We start from the raw sequence: 15,670 nt of genomic DNA, 5'->3' as shown, positions 1-15,670 counted from the left end.
AGCTACCTTATTGTAAATAAGCCTGTGATTCCAGTGGCAAAAACAGAAACGTCAATGTTTGGCCTCCAAATGTATGGTTTGCATGCATAATATAAATTGATGATCATGCCGAATTACCAGTACTAGCATCGACTTTGGACAAGTGAACAATCCCTATTTGATTTGGCTATTTCTTAGTTTGCTCTTTAAAGCTCAAAAATCGTTCGTTGAAATAAAACCAAATTAAGTTGTTGGTATATCTTTCTCTGTTGTTTTGTTTTTTTTTAACATTGACAATTTCGATGATTATCTTACGTACGGATAATATAATTTTAGAAACATATTTTCCACAAGAATGTCCCTTGACTGTGGTTGCCGCTCTATTCCAATTTACAGGTATGAATCTTAATGGAGAAAATGATCAGAACTATCACTGAAGCAAGCTTTAAAAATACACCTGCACCAAAATATATTCCCACCTCCGGCGGGACTCGAACCCGCAATCCCCGGCTTAGGAGGCCGGTGCCTTATCCATTAGGCCACGGAGGCGTTGAAGGCTTTGAAAACATATTTTGATCTGTCTGTGTCTTATCATCGGGCAAAAATTCATTCTACGATGAAATGTCAATGTTTAACAATATAATAAACAACTGTGTACACGAAATACGCTCGTTGCAAATTTACTGGGTTTTTTATATATACATTGGAAAGAGAATCTATAAGGTCCTCAAATATTTTCATATTTTACTTCGTATTCAAGAGCAACGATGATACTAGAACGATATAATTTTAATGAAGAGCCATCAACTTTAATTAGAAGAAGAAATCTAAGAAATGGTAGTTATAAGATGGTCCTTTTCAATAGATGTAACTGAGGCCGAAACGTTCTCATTTATTTATTCCGCTATTTACAAGTCAGATTAACCTAAGGTACCAGATATATTTTGATGAAAGGTCGTACAAGTTTCCTGGGCCGGCTAGTAAACGGCTACCCAATGCCAACACCTAATGCTGTCTGCACATTCCAACTTTTAGATTCGGAATAGACTCTGGCCCTACACCCCAGCATAAATGTCCAAATATCAAACAAATGGAACGGCAAGTGTCAGAGGAAACTCGGACTACATTTTTATAAGTCTCTGGTATGACTCGGTTGGAAATCCCTATTTGATTTTGACATTTCTCAGTTTGCTCTTTATAGCCTAAAATCGTCCGTTCAAATAAAACCAAATTAAGTTATTTCTATATCTTCCTCTGTCTCCTTTTTTAACATTTAAAAGAAAAATATAGAAACCTATTTTCTACAAGAATGTACCTTGAATGTGGCTGCCGCTCTCATCCAATTTACAGGTAAGAATCTCAATTGAGAAGTGATCAGAACTGGCACTGAAGGAAGCTTTAGAATACACCTACACCAAAATACATTCCCACCTCCGGCGGGACTCGAACCCGCAATCCCCGGCTTAGGAGGCCGGTGCCTTATCCATTAGGCCACGGAGACATTGATGGCTGTTTAAACGCATTTTGATCTGTCTGTGATGGTTGTTTAAAGATAATTTGATCTGTCTGTGATTTATCATCGGACAAATATTCATTCTATGATGAAATGTTAATCTTAAACAATAACATAAATAACTGTGCACACGTAATACGCCCTATGCAAATTTAGTGTTATTTCCCTTGTTATTCCTGTTGCTGAAGTCGTTACTATTGTCACTACAATTATTATTATTATTATTATTATTATTATTATTATTATTATTATTATTATTTTCGGGGACGAAAACAATAACAACGATAAATAACAATTAACAGCCTCAGCAACATTGTCAAAGATGCCATTTCTACCCCTTTCACGAAAATATATAAATAAATAAGTAAACTGGGTTTTGCTGGCTTTTTATATATACATTGGAAAGAGAATCTATAAAGTCCTCATATATTTCCATATTTTATTTCATATTCAAAAGGAACGATGATATTATTAGAACGATCTAATTTTATTGAAGAGCCTTGAACTTTAATTAGAAGAAGAAATCTAAGAATTTGTAGTTATAACATGGTCCTTTTCAATAAATGTAACTGAGGCCGAAACTTTCTCATTTTTATATTCAGCTATTTAGAAGTCAAACTAACCTCGGGTATCAATATTTACCGAGGAGTTGTTACTCTTCTTGTAAGCACTGCTATATACGGACAGATAATCAGACATTCGTTTTATCATTAGGTGGGGAGGGGTCTTATTATCGAAATGAATTTCTCAAATTAAAATCTCTTTCAAAATTTCTACAGCTTTCATGATTTTCCAAACACATCCATCCATCCATACATGCACTCATGCATACATACATACATACATACATACATACATACATACATACATACATACGTACGTACGTACGTACGTACGTACATACTAGAGTACATCTCCTGCAATAGCACCAACATCTTCAGCAGGGACCATCTGTCACTTTAATTTTCTCCACTTATCCTGAACACCATTCTGATAGTACAAAAACAGTGTTGGTCAGTCACTACCTGTTTGAAAGTAGGCAGCCAGCATTTCGGCCTAACGCTTCATCCATAATCAGACGTTTTGCCAAATGTTTGAATCTACACTTGACAGTTTGTTCCTGTTATCCTCAGAGCGCTCAGCATCTTACAGTCTGATTCATTACAAAACCCTGCCCTACCCACCTCTACTCGCAACAAAAAAGACTTCCATTTTCTTGCATGTATCCCTCTGCTCTGTATACTTGATCAGATTTCTTTCATGATCTTCATGACACCTCTCCTCCCAACTTTAAGTCAACTTAATTGTCACCAGCTTCTTCCTAGACACATGCCAAATCAGAACGTTTGGAGGCAGACAAGTCTGCACAATTTCCGAGAAACCAATTTCTTACTCATGGTTCACACATGCATGTCCCAACTGTCAGATTGAGTGAAGATCGTTTTCGTTTATACCTAGGATGTACTGATTTCAACTTCTCGTGGGTCAATCAATCCAAAAGCTGCCTATATGTTTGGACATTAACTAAAACGAAAATTTGCTTCTTCCGACTGAATGACGGATATATTTCCTCTCGCGGCTGCAAAACTACACTAGTCGCCACTAGTGAAATCACTGAGGATTTCACCCACTCAATTCAAGTATATTCGTTATTCATTCGTTTCCACCAAATATTCTATATAATGGCCTACTTGAAGCTAGAGGGACAGTGTTTTGAAAGTCATTAAATATTTCTAGTCCCATAAGTCAGACACCCCCCACCCACAAATATGTGCTGATATTTTAGAACTATTTGTCCGCCTGATTACACCCTTGTTAAATCTAGGAATTATTCACGGATCAATCGTCCGGTATCATTAAGAAGCTGTATTTATTTGCAAAACCATTCAATAGATGCTAAATAACCAACTAAACTAGCACCTTATATTAAATGGCATAGTACCAGAGGTTCGGCGTGGAATCAGAAATCAAAGAAGCACAATTGACCAACTTGTCAGACATGACGAATGTATTAATTAGAGATATTTTCATAAAGAAAGAACATATAGTTCCCGCTTTTTCGACTTGGTGAAATCTTTTGACATCATATAGAAGTACGGCATAATGAATAACCTGTCAAGTCTAGGCCTAACTTCATTCCAATTTTGTAAATGAGACTTCAGAGTTAAGGTTGATAGAACCCTTTCTTCAAAGTTAACCTCATGAGATTGATATACCTCAGGGCAGCATTGACAGTTACCCATATCAGCATTAGAATTACCAGATCAGTGAAATGCCCTAATCCAGGACCTGACTGCTCATTGTATGTTGAAGACCTTTTGATCTGCTATAAACCAAAGAAAATGCATACGATTGAACGTCAACCACAGATGAACATAAACTGAGTTCAGAAATGGAAGGAAGTAAAATGGAGTTGAAATGTTCGACATCAAAATCTAACCGAAGGCATTTCGGCCGATAACATCGCATTCGTTATGATCCAAAGCTTTATCTTGAAGATTGTCTTGTTCCTGTTGTGGTGGAGAACATATTTATTGGCCTTATATTCGACCTAAAATAAATCTTGTCTACATATTAGATATCTCAGGAACAAATGTCAAAATGACCTTAGCCAACTCACATTCTCGGGAGCTGATAGGAAGGCCTTGCTCCAGCTACATAAGGTCATTAGTAAAAAGCAAACTTGACTATGGATCGTGTGTGTACGGATCAGGTTATTTATATCACGTTCAAATCCTTGGTCCGATACACAGTCAGGGACTTTGACTCTGGCTATATACACTTAAAACTTCCTTTTCCGAATTCCTCTATTATCAGGCAAATGAGCTATCACTATATCTCAGACGAATGAAACTGATCCTTCAGTATGCTACCAAACTATCTTCCAATCCAGATATACCCGCATATGTAGCATTTAGTTCCATATATCAAATTTCTACGTTCCGAAATCAAATTTTGTTCCATCTTTTTGCGAACGGATTCGTCTTCTCTTTCAAACAGCAAAATGCAACATTGAAAAATATTGTTAACTCTTACTTTCCCAAATCAGCACCGAGATTATCAAAACATTCTGAATTTTTTTTTTCTTTGACTTTTGAGAATTCATAAAGTTTTCAACAATTCATATCCTTTTCAAAGTAAATTCATCGAAATCAGAGCCTATCATTGTACCCATATGTCCATATATTCAGACGGTTACAAAGACGTAGACAAAAGTTGTAGCTGCCAGTGACAACCAATGCCATCATCAATAGCCGCTTACCGGATAAAGCCACACTTATTAGTGTAGAATCTACAGTCATACACGAAGCTTTGAGTGTGTGGGTGGGTGTGATTTGGAATTTTAACGTAGCTTTAATAATTTCTCAGTCATACCGTTACGATATCGGTAGTGTGACAGCTTATAGTGATGTCTAGTACTGGGGCATCATGCCGCATGCACATAGCATGATGTCCCACCCAGTCACATTATCCTGACGCCAGGAATACTATTCCTGACAATAACCTCTTAATGCTGAGCGACATCCGAGGCAGCTGCTAGTACTATTTTTATTAGTTTCCTCTGACCCTTGTCACGCCATTTTTGATATTTGGACATTTATGTTGGGGTGTAGGGTCTGAGTCCATTCTCTATCGAAAAGTTGGAATTCGCCTACATAATTTGGGGTCGGCATGTGGTAGCCGCTTACTAGCCGGAGTAGCAAACTTGAACGACCTTTCGTCGAGATATACCTGCATGAAATCGATAGGAATATGATTAATTTTCTCAAAACTCGTGAACATAGCATTCGTCATGTCTTTAATCCGCTGACAGACGTGACGAAAGTTCGTTGTTGCTGAAATTTGACCTGGATCTGCCATTTGCATTCCGAGTCATATGACTATGCAAATCTCGCAACCTACATGTTAATGACATCAGCGGTCATATAGTCACGTCATTTCGACAATAAGCAAATTTTCGAAGTTGTTATACATAGAACTTGGACATATTATGTAGAAGTCAATTAATGTGTGTAAATAAATATAATGCACACTTAATTCTCAATACATTTATTCTGAGAACAACAGCCAGACACCTGTCGGTATCGCAGCAGGGACGAGATTAACATTCTCAAGAAGTACCGATCACGTGTTAGCGATGTGTTTGTTGGTGTCACATGACAACCACAGTGACATGTGCTCTCTGCGTAAAGAATCTGATTTTCTTCAAATTGCTGAAACATTTACAGATTTTCGGTCGTTGTTTTCAAAATAAATATTTTGAGATGTTTATGCTTTTTTTCTTTCATTTTTTTTATAAATATTACGTGACTTTCATTTATATGTTCGATTTGTTTTCCTACAGCAACACTAAAATTGGTGTATTGTTGTTATCACTTGACTGTATAACCTTTGATATCATTGACATGTAGGGTGCAAGAGTTGTGTAGTCACGTCTGTCAGCGGATTAAAAACATAACGAATGCTATGATCGCAATTTATGAGAACATAAATCATATTCCTATCGATTTCAGGCAGGTATATTCTGATGAAAGATCGTTCAAGTCTGGGCTGGCTAGTAAGCGGCTACACCATGCCAACACCAAATGCTGTCTGCGAATTACAACTTTAAAGCAGGGAATGGACTCTGACCCTACACCCCAACATAAACGTCCAAATATCAAAAAATTGGGGTGGCACGGGTCAGAGGAAACTCGAACATTTTAATAAGTCTCTGTAATGACTCAGATCGAAACCGCGACCTCCCGCATCTGAGGCGGCCGCTCTAATCACTAGGCCACTGCAGCGGTACGAAGTTTTGAGCTATATTGAAACCAATAAATAAAAACAAATTATATCATCTTTCCGGATTCCTTTTCCACAATAAAAGCCCTGCAGAATTTTAAATTTGACAGGCCGTTCATACCCAATATTTTTACAAAAACAATGCTCTCATACGTTTTGAGAAACATGTTTTGTGCTGATTTTTTATTAATTGCTTTACATATCAGTTCCGTGACGTCACCCATGTTAATTTGCCGTTTGAGGTCATACATTTCGGGGTACTATTTCTATAAAAACGCTTTTGAGGCCCAAGTGGCCTATATAACTACAGTTGTTCGAAAGCTACCTTATTGTAAATAAGCCTGTGATTCCAGTGGCAAAAACAGAAACGTCAATGTTTGGCTTGCAAATGTATGGTTTGCATGCATAATATAAATTGATGATCATGCCGAATTACCAGTACTAGCATCGACTTTGGACAAGTGAACAATCCCTATTTGATTTGGCTATTTCTTAGTTTGCTCTTTAAAGCTCAAAAATCGTTCATTGAAATAAAACCAAATTAAGTTGTTGGTATATCTTTCTCTGTTGTTTTTTTTTTACATTGACAATTTTGATGATTATCTTACGTACGGATAATATAATTTTAGAAACATATTTTCCACAAGAATGTCCCTTGACTGTGGTTGCCGCTCTATTCCAATTTACAGGTATGAATCTTAATGGAGAAAATGATCAGAACTATCACTGAAGCAAGCTTTAAAAATACACCTGCACCAAAATATATTCCCACCTCCGGCGGGACTCGAACCCGCAATCCCCGGCTTAGGAGGCCGGTGCCTTATCCATTAGGCCACGGAGGCGTTGAAGGCTTTGAAAACATATTTTGATCTGTCTGTGTCTTATCATCGGGCAAAAATTCATTCTACGATGAAATGTCAATGTTTAACAATATAATAAACAACTGTGTACACGAAATACGCTCGTTGCAAATTTACTGGGTTTTTTATATATACATTGGAAAGAGAATCTATAAGGTCCTCAAATATTTTCATATTTTACTTCGTATTCAAGAGCAACGATGATACTAGAACGATATAATTTTAATGAAGAGCCATCAACTTTAATTAGAAGAAGAAATCTAAGAAATGGTAGTTATAAGATGGTCCTTTTCAATAGATGTAACTGAGGCCGAAACGTTCTCATTTATTTATTCCGCTATTTACAAGTCAGATTAACCTAAGGTACCAGATATATTTTGATGAAAGGTCGTACAAGTTTCCTGGGCCGGCTAGTAAACGGCTACCCAATGCCAACACCTAATGCTGTCTGCACATTCCAACTTTTAGATTCGGAATAGACTCTGGCCCTACACCCCAGCATAAATGTCCAAATATCAAACAAATGGAACGGCAAGTGTCAGAGGAAACTCGGACTACATTTTTATAAGTCTCTGGTATGACTCGGTTGGAAATCCCTATTTGATTTTGACATTTCTCAGTTTGCTCTTTATAGCCTAAAATCGTCCGTTCAAATAAAACCAAATTAAGTTATTTCTATATCTTCCTCTGTCTCCTTTTTTAACATTTAAAAGAAAAATATAGAAACCTTTTTTCTACAAGAATGTACCTTGAATGTGGCTGCCGCTCTCATCCAATTTACAGGTAAGAATCTCAACTGAGAAGTGATCAGAACTGGCACTGAAGGAAGCTTTAGAATACACCTACACCAAAATACATTCCCACCTCCGGCGGGACTCGAACCCGCAATCCCCGGCTTAGGAGGCCGGTGCCTTATCCATTAGGCCACGGAGACATTGATGGCTGTTTAAACGCATTTTGATCTGTCTGTGATGGTTGTTTAAAGATAATTTGATCTGTCTGTGATTTATCATCGGACAAATATTCATTCTATGATGAAATGTTAATCTTAAGCAATAACATAAATAACTGTGCACACGTAATACGCCCTATGCAAATTTAGTGTTATTTCCCTTGTTATTCCTGTTGCTGAAGTCGTTACTATTGTCACTACAATTATTATTATTATTATTATTATTATTATTATTTTCGAGGACGAAAACAATAACAACGATAAATAACAATTAACAGCCTCAGCAACATTGTCAAAGATGCCATTTCTACCCCTTTCACGAAAATATATAAATAAATAAGTAAACTGGGTTTTGCTGGCTTTTTATATATACATTGGAAAGAGAATCTATAAAGTCCTCATATATTTCCATATTTTATTTCATATTCAAAAGGAACGATGATATTATTAGAACGATCTAATTTTATTGAAGAGCCTTGAACTTTAATTAGAAGAAGAAATCTAAGAATTTGTAGTTATAACATGGTCCTTTTCCATAAATGTAACTGAGGCCGAAACTTTCTCATTTTTATATTCAGCTATTTAGAAGTCAAACTAACCTCGGGTATCAATATTTACCGAGGAGTTGTTACTCTTCTTGTAAGCAGTGCCATATACGGACAGATAATCAGACATTCGTTTTTTCATTAGGTGCGGAGGGGTCTTATTATCGAAATGAATTTCTCAAATTAAAATCTCTTTCAAAATTTCTACAGCTTTCATGATTTTCCAAACACATCCATCCATCCATACATGCACTCATGCATACATACATACATACATACATACATACATACATACATACATACGTACGTACGTACGTACGTACGTACATACTAGAGTACATCTCCTGCAATAGCACCAACATCTTCAGCAGGGACCATCTATCACTTTGATTTTCTCCACTTATCCTGAACACCATTCTGATAGTACAAAAACAGTGTTGGTCAGTCACTACCTGTTTGGAAGTAGGCAGCCAGCATTTCGGCCTAACGCTTCATCCATAATCAGACGTTTTGCCAAATGTTTGAATCTACACTTGACAGTTTGTTCCTGTTATCCTCAGAGCGCTCAGCATCTTACAGTCTGATCCATTACAAAACCCTGCCCTACCCACTTCTACTCGCAACAACCAAGACTTCCATTTTCTTGCATGTATCCCTCTGCTCTGTATACTTGATCAGATTTCTTTCATGATCTTCATGACACCTCTCCTCCCAACTTTAAGTCAACTTAATTGTCACCAGCTTCTTCCTAGACACATGCCAAATCAGAACGTTTGGAGGCAGACAAGTCTGCACAATTTCCGAGAAACCAATTTCTTACTCATGGTTCACACATGCATGTCCCAACTGTCAGATTGAGTGAAGATCGTTTTCGTTTATACCTAGGATGTACTGATTTCAACTTCTCGTGGGTCAATCAATCCAAAAGCTGCCTATATGTTTGGACATTAACTAAAACGAAAATTTGCTTCTTCCGACTGAATGACGGATATATTTCCTCTCGCGGCTGCAAAACTACACTAGTCCCCACTAGTGAAATCACTGAGGATTTCACCCACTCAGTCAAGTATATTCGTTATTCATTCGTTTCCACCAAATATTCTATATAATGGCCTACTTGAAGCTAGAGGGACAGTGTTTTGAAAGTCATTAAATATTTCTAGTCCCATAAGTCAGACACCCCCCACCCACAAATATGTGCTGATATTTTAGAACTATTTGTCCGCCTGATTACACCCTTGTTAAATCTAGGAATTATTCACGGATCAATCGTCCGGTATCATTAAGAAGCTGTATTTATTTGCAAAACCATTCAATAGATGCTAAATAACCAACTAAACTAGCACCTTATATTAAATGGCATAGTACCAGAGGTTCGGCGTGGAATCAGAAATCAAAGAAGCACAATTGACCAACTTGTCAGACATGACGAATGTATTAGTTAGAGATATTTTCATAAAGAAAGAACATATAGTTCCCGCTTTTTCGACTTGGTGAAATTTTTTGACATCATATAGAAGTACGGCATAATGAATAACCTGTTCAGTCTAGGCCTAACTTCATTCTAATTTTGTAAATGAGACTTCAGAGTTAAGGTTGATAGAACCCTTTCTTCAAAGTTAACCTCATGAGATTGATATACCTCAGGGCAGCATTGACAGTTACCCTTATCAGCATTAGAATTACCAGATCAGTGAAATGCCCTAATCCAGGACCTGACTGCTCATTGTATGTTGAAGACCTTTTGATCTGCTATAAACCAAAGAAAATGCATACGATTGAACGTCAACCACAGATGAACATAAACTGAGTTCAGAAATGGAAGGAAGTAAAATGGAGTTGAAATGTTCGACATCAAAATCTAACCGAAGGCATTTCGGCCGATAACATCGCATTCGTTATGATCCAAAGCTTTATCTTGAAGATTGTCTTGTTCCTGTTGTGGTGGAGAACATATTTATTGGCCTTATATTCGACCTAAAATAAATCTTGTCTACATATTAGATATCTCAGGAACAAATGTCAAAATGACCTTAGCCAACTCACATTCTCGGGAGCTGATAGGAAGGCCTTGCTCCAGCTACAGAAGGTCATTAGTAAAAAGCAAACTTGACTATGGATCGTGTGTGTACGGATCAGGTTATTTATCCCACGTTCAAATCCTTGGTCCGATACACAGTCAGGGACTTTGACTCTGGCTATATACACTTAAAACTTCCTTTTCCGAATTCCTCTATTATCAGGCAAATGAGCTATCACTATATCTCAGACGAATGAAACTGATCCTTCAGTATGCTACCAAACTATCTTCCAATCCAGATATACCCGCATATGTAGCATTTAGTTCCATATATCAAATTTCTACGTTCCGAAATCAAATTTTGTTCCATCTTTTTGCGAACGGATTCGTCTTCTCTTTCAAGCAGCAAAATGCAACATTGAAAAATATTGTTAACTCTTACTTTCCCAAATCAGCACCGAGATTATCAAAACATTCATTTTTTTTTTTTTTTTTTTTTTGACTTGTGAGAATTCATAAAGTCTTCAACAATTCATATCCTTTTCAGAGTAAATTCATCGAATTCAGAGCCTATCATTGTACCCATATGTCCATATATTCAGACAGTTAGAAAGACGTAAACAAAAGTTGTAGCTGCCAGTGACAACCAATGTCATCATCAATAGAGGCTTACCGGATAAAGCCACACTTATTAGTGTAGAATCTACAGTCATACACGAAGCTTTGAGTGTGTGGGTGGGTGTGATTTGGAATTTTAACGTAGCTTTAATAATTTCTCAGTCATACCGTTACGATATCGGTAGTGTGACAGCTTTAAATGATGTCTAGTACTGGGGCATCATGCCGCATGCACATAGCATGATGTCCCACCCAGTCACATTATCCTGACGCCAGGAATACTATTCCTGACAATAACCTCTTAATGCTGAGCGACATCCGAGGCAGCTGCTAGTACTATTTTTATTAGTTTCCTCTGACCCTCGTCACGCCATTTTTGATATTTGGACATTTATGTTGGGGTGTAGGGTCTGAGTCCATTCTCTATCGAAAAGTTGGAATTCGCCTACATAATTTGGGGTCGGCATGTGGTAGCCGCTTACTAGCCGGAGTAGCAAACTTGAACGACCTTTCGTCGAGATATACCTGCATGAAATCGATAGGAATATGATTAATTTTCTCAAAACTCGTGAACATAGCATTCGTCATGTCTTTAATCCGCTGACAGACGTGACGAAAGTACGTTGTTGCTGAAATTTGACCTGGATCTGCCATTTGCATTCCGAGTCATATGACTATGCAAATCTCGCAACCTACATGTTAATGACATCAGCGGTCATATAGTCACGTCATTTCGACAATAAGCAAATTTTCGAAGTTGTTGTACATAGAACTTGGACATATTATGTAGAAGTCAATTAATGTGTGTAAATAAATATAATGCACACTTAATTCTCAATACATTTATTCTGAGAACAACAGCCAGACACCTGTCGGTATCGCAGCAGGGACGAGATTAACATTCTCAAGAAGTACCGATCACGTGTTAGCGATGTGTTTGTTGGTGTCACATGACAACCACAGTGACATGTGCTCTCTGCGTAAAGAATCTGATTTTCTTCAAATTGCTGAAACATTTACAGATTTTCGGTCGTTGTTTTCAAAATAAATATTTTGAGATGTTTATGCTTTTTTTCTTTCATTTTTTTTATAAATATTACGTGACTTTCATTTATATGTTCGATTTGTTTTCCTACAGCAACACTAAAATTGGTGTATTGTTGTTATCACTTGACTGTATAACCTTTGATATCATTGACATGTAGGGTGCAAGAGTTGTGTAGTCACGTCTGTCAGCGGATTAAAAACATAACGAATGCTATGATCGCAATTTATGAGAACATAAATCATATTCCTATCGATTTCAGGCAGGTATATTCTGATGAAAGATCGTTCAAGTCTGGGCTGGCTAGTAAGCGGCTACACCATGCCAACACCAAATGCTGTCTGCGAATTACAACTTTTAGGCAGGGAATTGACTCTGACCCTACACCCCAACATAAACGTCCAAATATCAAAAATTGGGGTGGCACGGGTCAGAGGAAACTCGAACAACATTTTAATAAGTCTCTGGAATGACTCAGATCGAAACCGCGACCTCCCGCATCTGAGGCGGCCGCTCTAATCACTAGGCCACTGCAGCGGTACGAAGTTTTGAGCTATATTGAAACCAATAAATAAAAACAAATTATATCATCTTTCCGGATTCCTTTTCCACAATAAAAGCCCTGCAGAATTTTAAATTTGACAGGCCGTTCATACCCAATATTTTTACAAAAACAATGCTCTCATACGTTTTGAGAAACATGTTTTGTGCTGATTTTTTATTAATTGCTTTACATATCAGTTCCGTGACGTCACCCATGTTAATTTGCCGTTTGAGGTCATACATTTCGGGGTACTATTTCTATAAAAACGCTTTTGAGGCCCAAGTGGCCTATATAACTACAGTTGTTCGAAAGCTACCTTATTGTAAATAAGCCTGTGATTCCAGTGGCAAAAACAGAAACGTCAATGTTTGGCTTGCAAATGTATGGTTTGCATGCATAATATAAATTGATGATCATGCCGAATTACCAGTACTAGCATCGACTTTGGACAAGTGAACAATCCCTATTTGATTTGGCTATTTCTTAGTTTGCTCTTTAAAGCTCAAAAATCGTTCATTGAAATAAAACCAAATTAAGTTGTTGGTATATCTTTCTCTGTTGTTTTTTTTTTACATTGACAATTTCGATGATTATCTTACGTACGGATAATATAATTTTAGAAACATATTTTCCACAAGAATGTCCCTTGACTGTGGTTGCCGCTCTATTCCAATTTACAGGTATGAATCTTAATGGAGAAAATGATCAGAACTATCACTGAAGCAAGCTTTAAAAATACACCTGCACCAAAATATATTCCCACCTCCGGCGGGACTCGAACCCGCAATCCCCGGCTTAGGAGGCCGGTGCCTTATCCATTAGGCCACGGAGGCGTTGAAGGCTTTGAAAACATATTTTGATCTGTCTGTGTCTTATCATCGGGCAAAAATTCATTCTACGATGAAATGTCAATGTTTAACAATATAATAAACAACTGTGTACACGAAATACGCTCGTTGCAAATTTACTGGGTTTTTTATATATACATTGGAAAGAGAATCTATAAGGTCCTCAAATATTTTCATATTTTACTTCGTATTCAAGAGCAACGATGATACTAGAACGATATAATTTTAATGAAGAGCCATCAACTTTAATTAGAAGAAGAAATCTAAGAAATGGTAGTTATAAGATGGTCCTTTTCAATAGATGTAACTGAGGCCGAAACGTTCTCATTTATTTATTCCGCTATTTACAAGTCAGATTAACCTAAGGTACCAGATATATTTTGATGAAAGGTCGTACAAGTTTCCTGGGCCGGCTAGTAAACGGCTACCCAATGCCAACACCTAATGCTGTCTGCACATTCCAACTTTTAGATTCGGAATAGACTCTGGCCCTACACCCCAGCATAAATGTCCAAATATCAAACAAATGGAACGGCAAGTGTCAGAGGAAACTCGGACTACATTTTTATAAGTCTCTGGTATGACTCGGTTGGAAATCCCTATTTGATTTTGACATTTCTCAGTTTGCTCTTTATAGCCTAAAATCGTCCGTTCAAATAAAACCAAATTAAGTTATTTCTATATCTTCCTCTGTCTCCTTTTTTAACATTTAAAAGAAAAATATAGAAACCTATTTTCTACAAGAATGTACCTTGAATGTGGCTGCCGCTCTCATCCAATTTACAGGTAAGAATCTCAATTGAGAAGTGATCAGAACTGGCACTGAAGGAAGCTTTAGAATACACCTACACCAAAATACATTCCCACCTCCGGCGGGACTCGAACCCGCAATCCCCGGCTTAGGAGGCCGGTGCCTTATCCATTAGGCCACGGAGACATTGATGGCTGTTTAAACGCATTTTGATCTGTCTGTGATGGTTGTTTAAAGATAATTTGATCTGTCTGTGATTTATCATCGGACAAATATTCATTCTATGATGAAATGTTAATCTTAAGCAATAACATAAATAACTGTGCACACGTAATACGCCCTATGCAAATTTAGTGTTTTTTCCCTTGTTATTCCTGTTGCTGAAATCGTTACTATTGTCACTACAATTATTATTATTATTATTATTATTATTATTATTATTATTTTCGAGGACGAAAACAATAACAACGATAAATAACAATTAACAGCCTCAGCAACATTGTCAAAGATGCCATTTCTACCCCTTTCACGAAAATATATAAATAAATAAGTAAACTGGGTTTTGCTGGCTTTTTATATATACATTGGAAAGAGAATCTATAAAGTCCTCATATATTTCCATATTTTATTTCATATTCAAAAGGAACGATGATATTATTAGAACGATCTAATTTTATTGAAGAGCCTTGAACTTTAATTAGAAGAAGAAATCTAAGAATTTGTAGTTATAACATGGTCCTTTTCAATAAATGTAACTGAGGCCGAAACTTTCTCATTTTTATATTCAGCTATTTAGAAGTCAAACTAACCTCGGGTATCAATATTTACCGAGGAGTTCTTACTCTTCTTGTAAGCACTGCCATATACGGACAGATAATCAGACATTCGTTTTTTCATTAGGTGGGGAGGGGTCTTATTATCGAAATGAATTTCTCAAATTAAAATCTCTTTCAAAATTTCTACAGCTTTCATGATTTTCCAAACACATCCATCCATCCATACATGCACTCATGCATACATACATACATGCATACATACATACATACATACATACATACGTACGTACGTACGTACGTACGTACATACTAGAGTACATCTCCTGCAATAGCACCAACATCTTCAGCAGGGACCATCTATCACTTTGATTTTCTCCACTTATCCTGAACACCATTCTGATAGTACAAAAACAGTGTTGGTCAGTCACTACCTG

General features: G+C 37.0%; 6 non-coding genes across 6 annotated transcripts; all 6 read right to left on the bottom strand.

Moving 5' to 3' along the window:
- Nucleotides 1-455: 455 nt before the first annotated feature.
- On the bottom strand, nucleotides 456-528 carry Trnar-ccu (transfer RNA arginine (anticodon CCU)). Its single transcript has one exon. It is a non-coding gene; the product is annotated as a tRNA-Arg (tRNA).
- An 879-nt stretch (nucleotides 529-1,407) lies between these two features.
- Trnar-ccu (transfer RNA arginine (anticodon CCU)) lies at nucleotides 1,408-1,480 on the bottom strand. The gene has a single exon. It is a non-coding gene; the product is annotated as a tRNA-Arg (tRNA).
- Nucleotides 1,481-7,046: 5,566 nt separating this feature from the next.
- Trnar-ccu (transfer RNA arginine (anticodon CCU)) lies at nucleotides 7,047-7,119 on the bottom strand. Its single transcript has one exon. It is a non-coding gene; the product is annotated as a tRNA-Arg (tRNA).
- Nucleotides 7,120-7,998: 879 nt separating this feature from the next.
- On the bottom strand, nucleotides 7,999-8,071 carry Trnar-ccu (transfer RNA arginine (anticodon CCU)). The gene has a single exon. It is a non-coding gene; the product is annotated as a tRNA-Arg (tRNA).
- Nucleotides 8,072-13,621: 5,550 nt separating this feature from the next.
- Trnar-ccu (transfer RNA arginine (anticodon CCU)) lies at nucleotides 13,622-13,694 on the bottom strand. Its single transcript has one exon. It is a non-coding gene; the product is annotated as a tRNA-Arg (tRNA).
- Nucleotides 13,695-14,573: 879 nt separating this feature from the next.
- Trnar-ccu (transfer RNA arginine (anticodon CCU)) lies at nucleotides 14,574-14,646 on the bottom strand. The gene has a single exon. It is a non-coding gene; the product is annotated as a tRNA-Arg (tRNA).
- Between the last annotated feature and the right edge of the window lie 1,024 nt (nucleotides 14,647-15,670).

Source organism: Sinohyriopsis cumingii, chromosome 2, assembly GCF_028554795.1.
Source record: "Sinohyriopsis cumingii isolate HCF-2022 chromosome 2, ASM2855479v2, whole genome shotgun sequence".
Lineage (NCBI taxonomy): Eukaryota > Metazoa > Mollusca > Bivalvia > Unionida > Unionidae > Sinohyriopsis > Sinohyriopsis cumingii.
The sequence above is the reverse complement of the archived record's forward strand: the minus strand, read 5'-3'. Positions and strand labels throughout refer to the sequence as shown.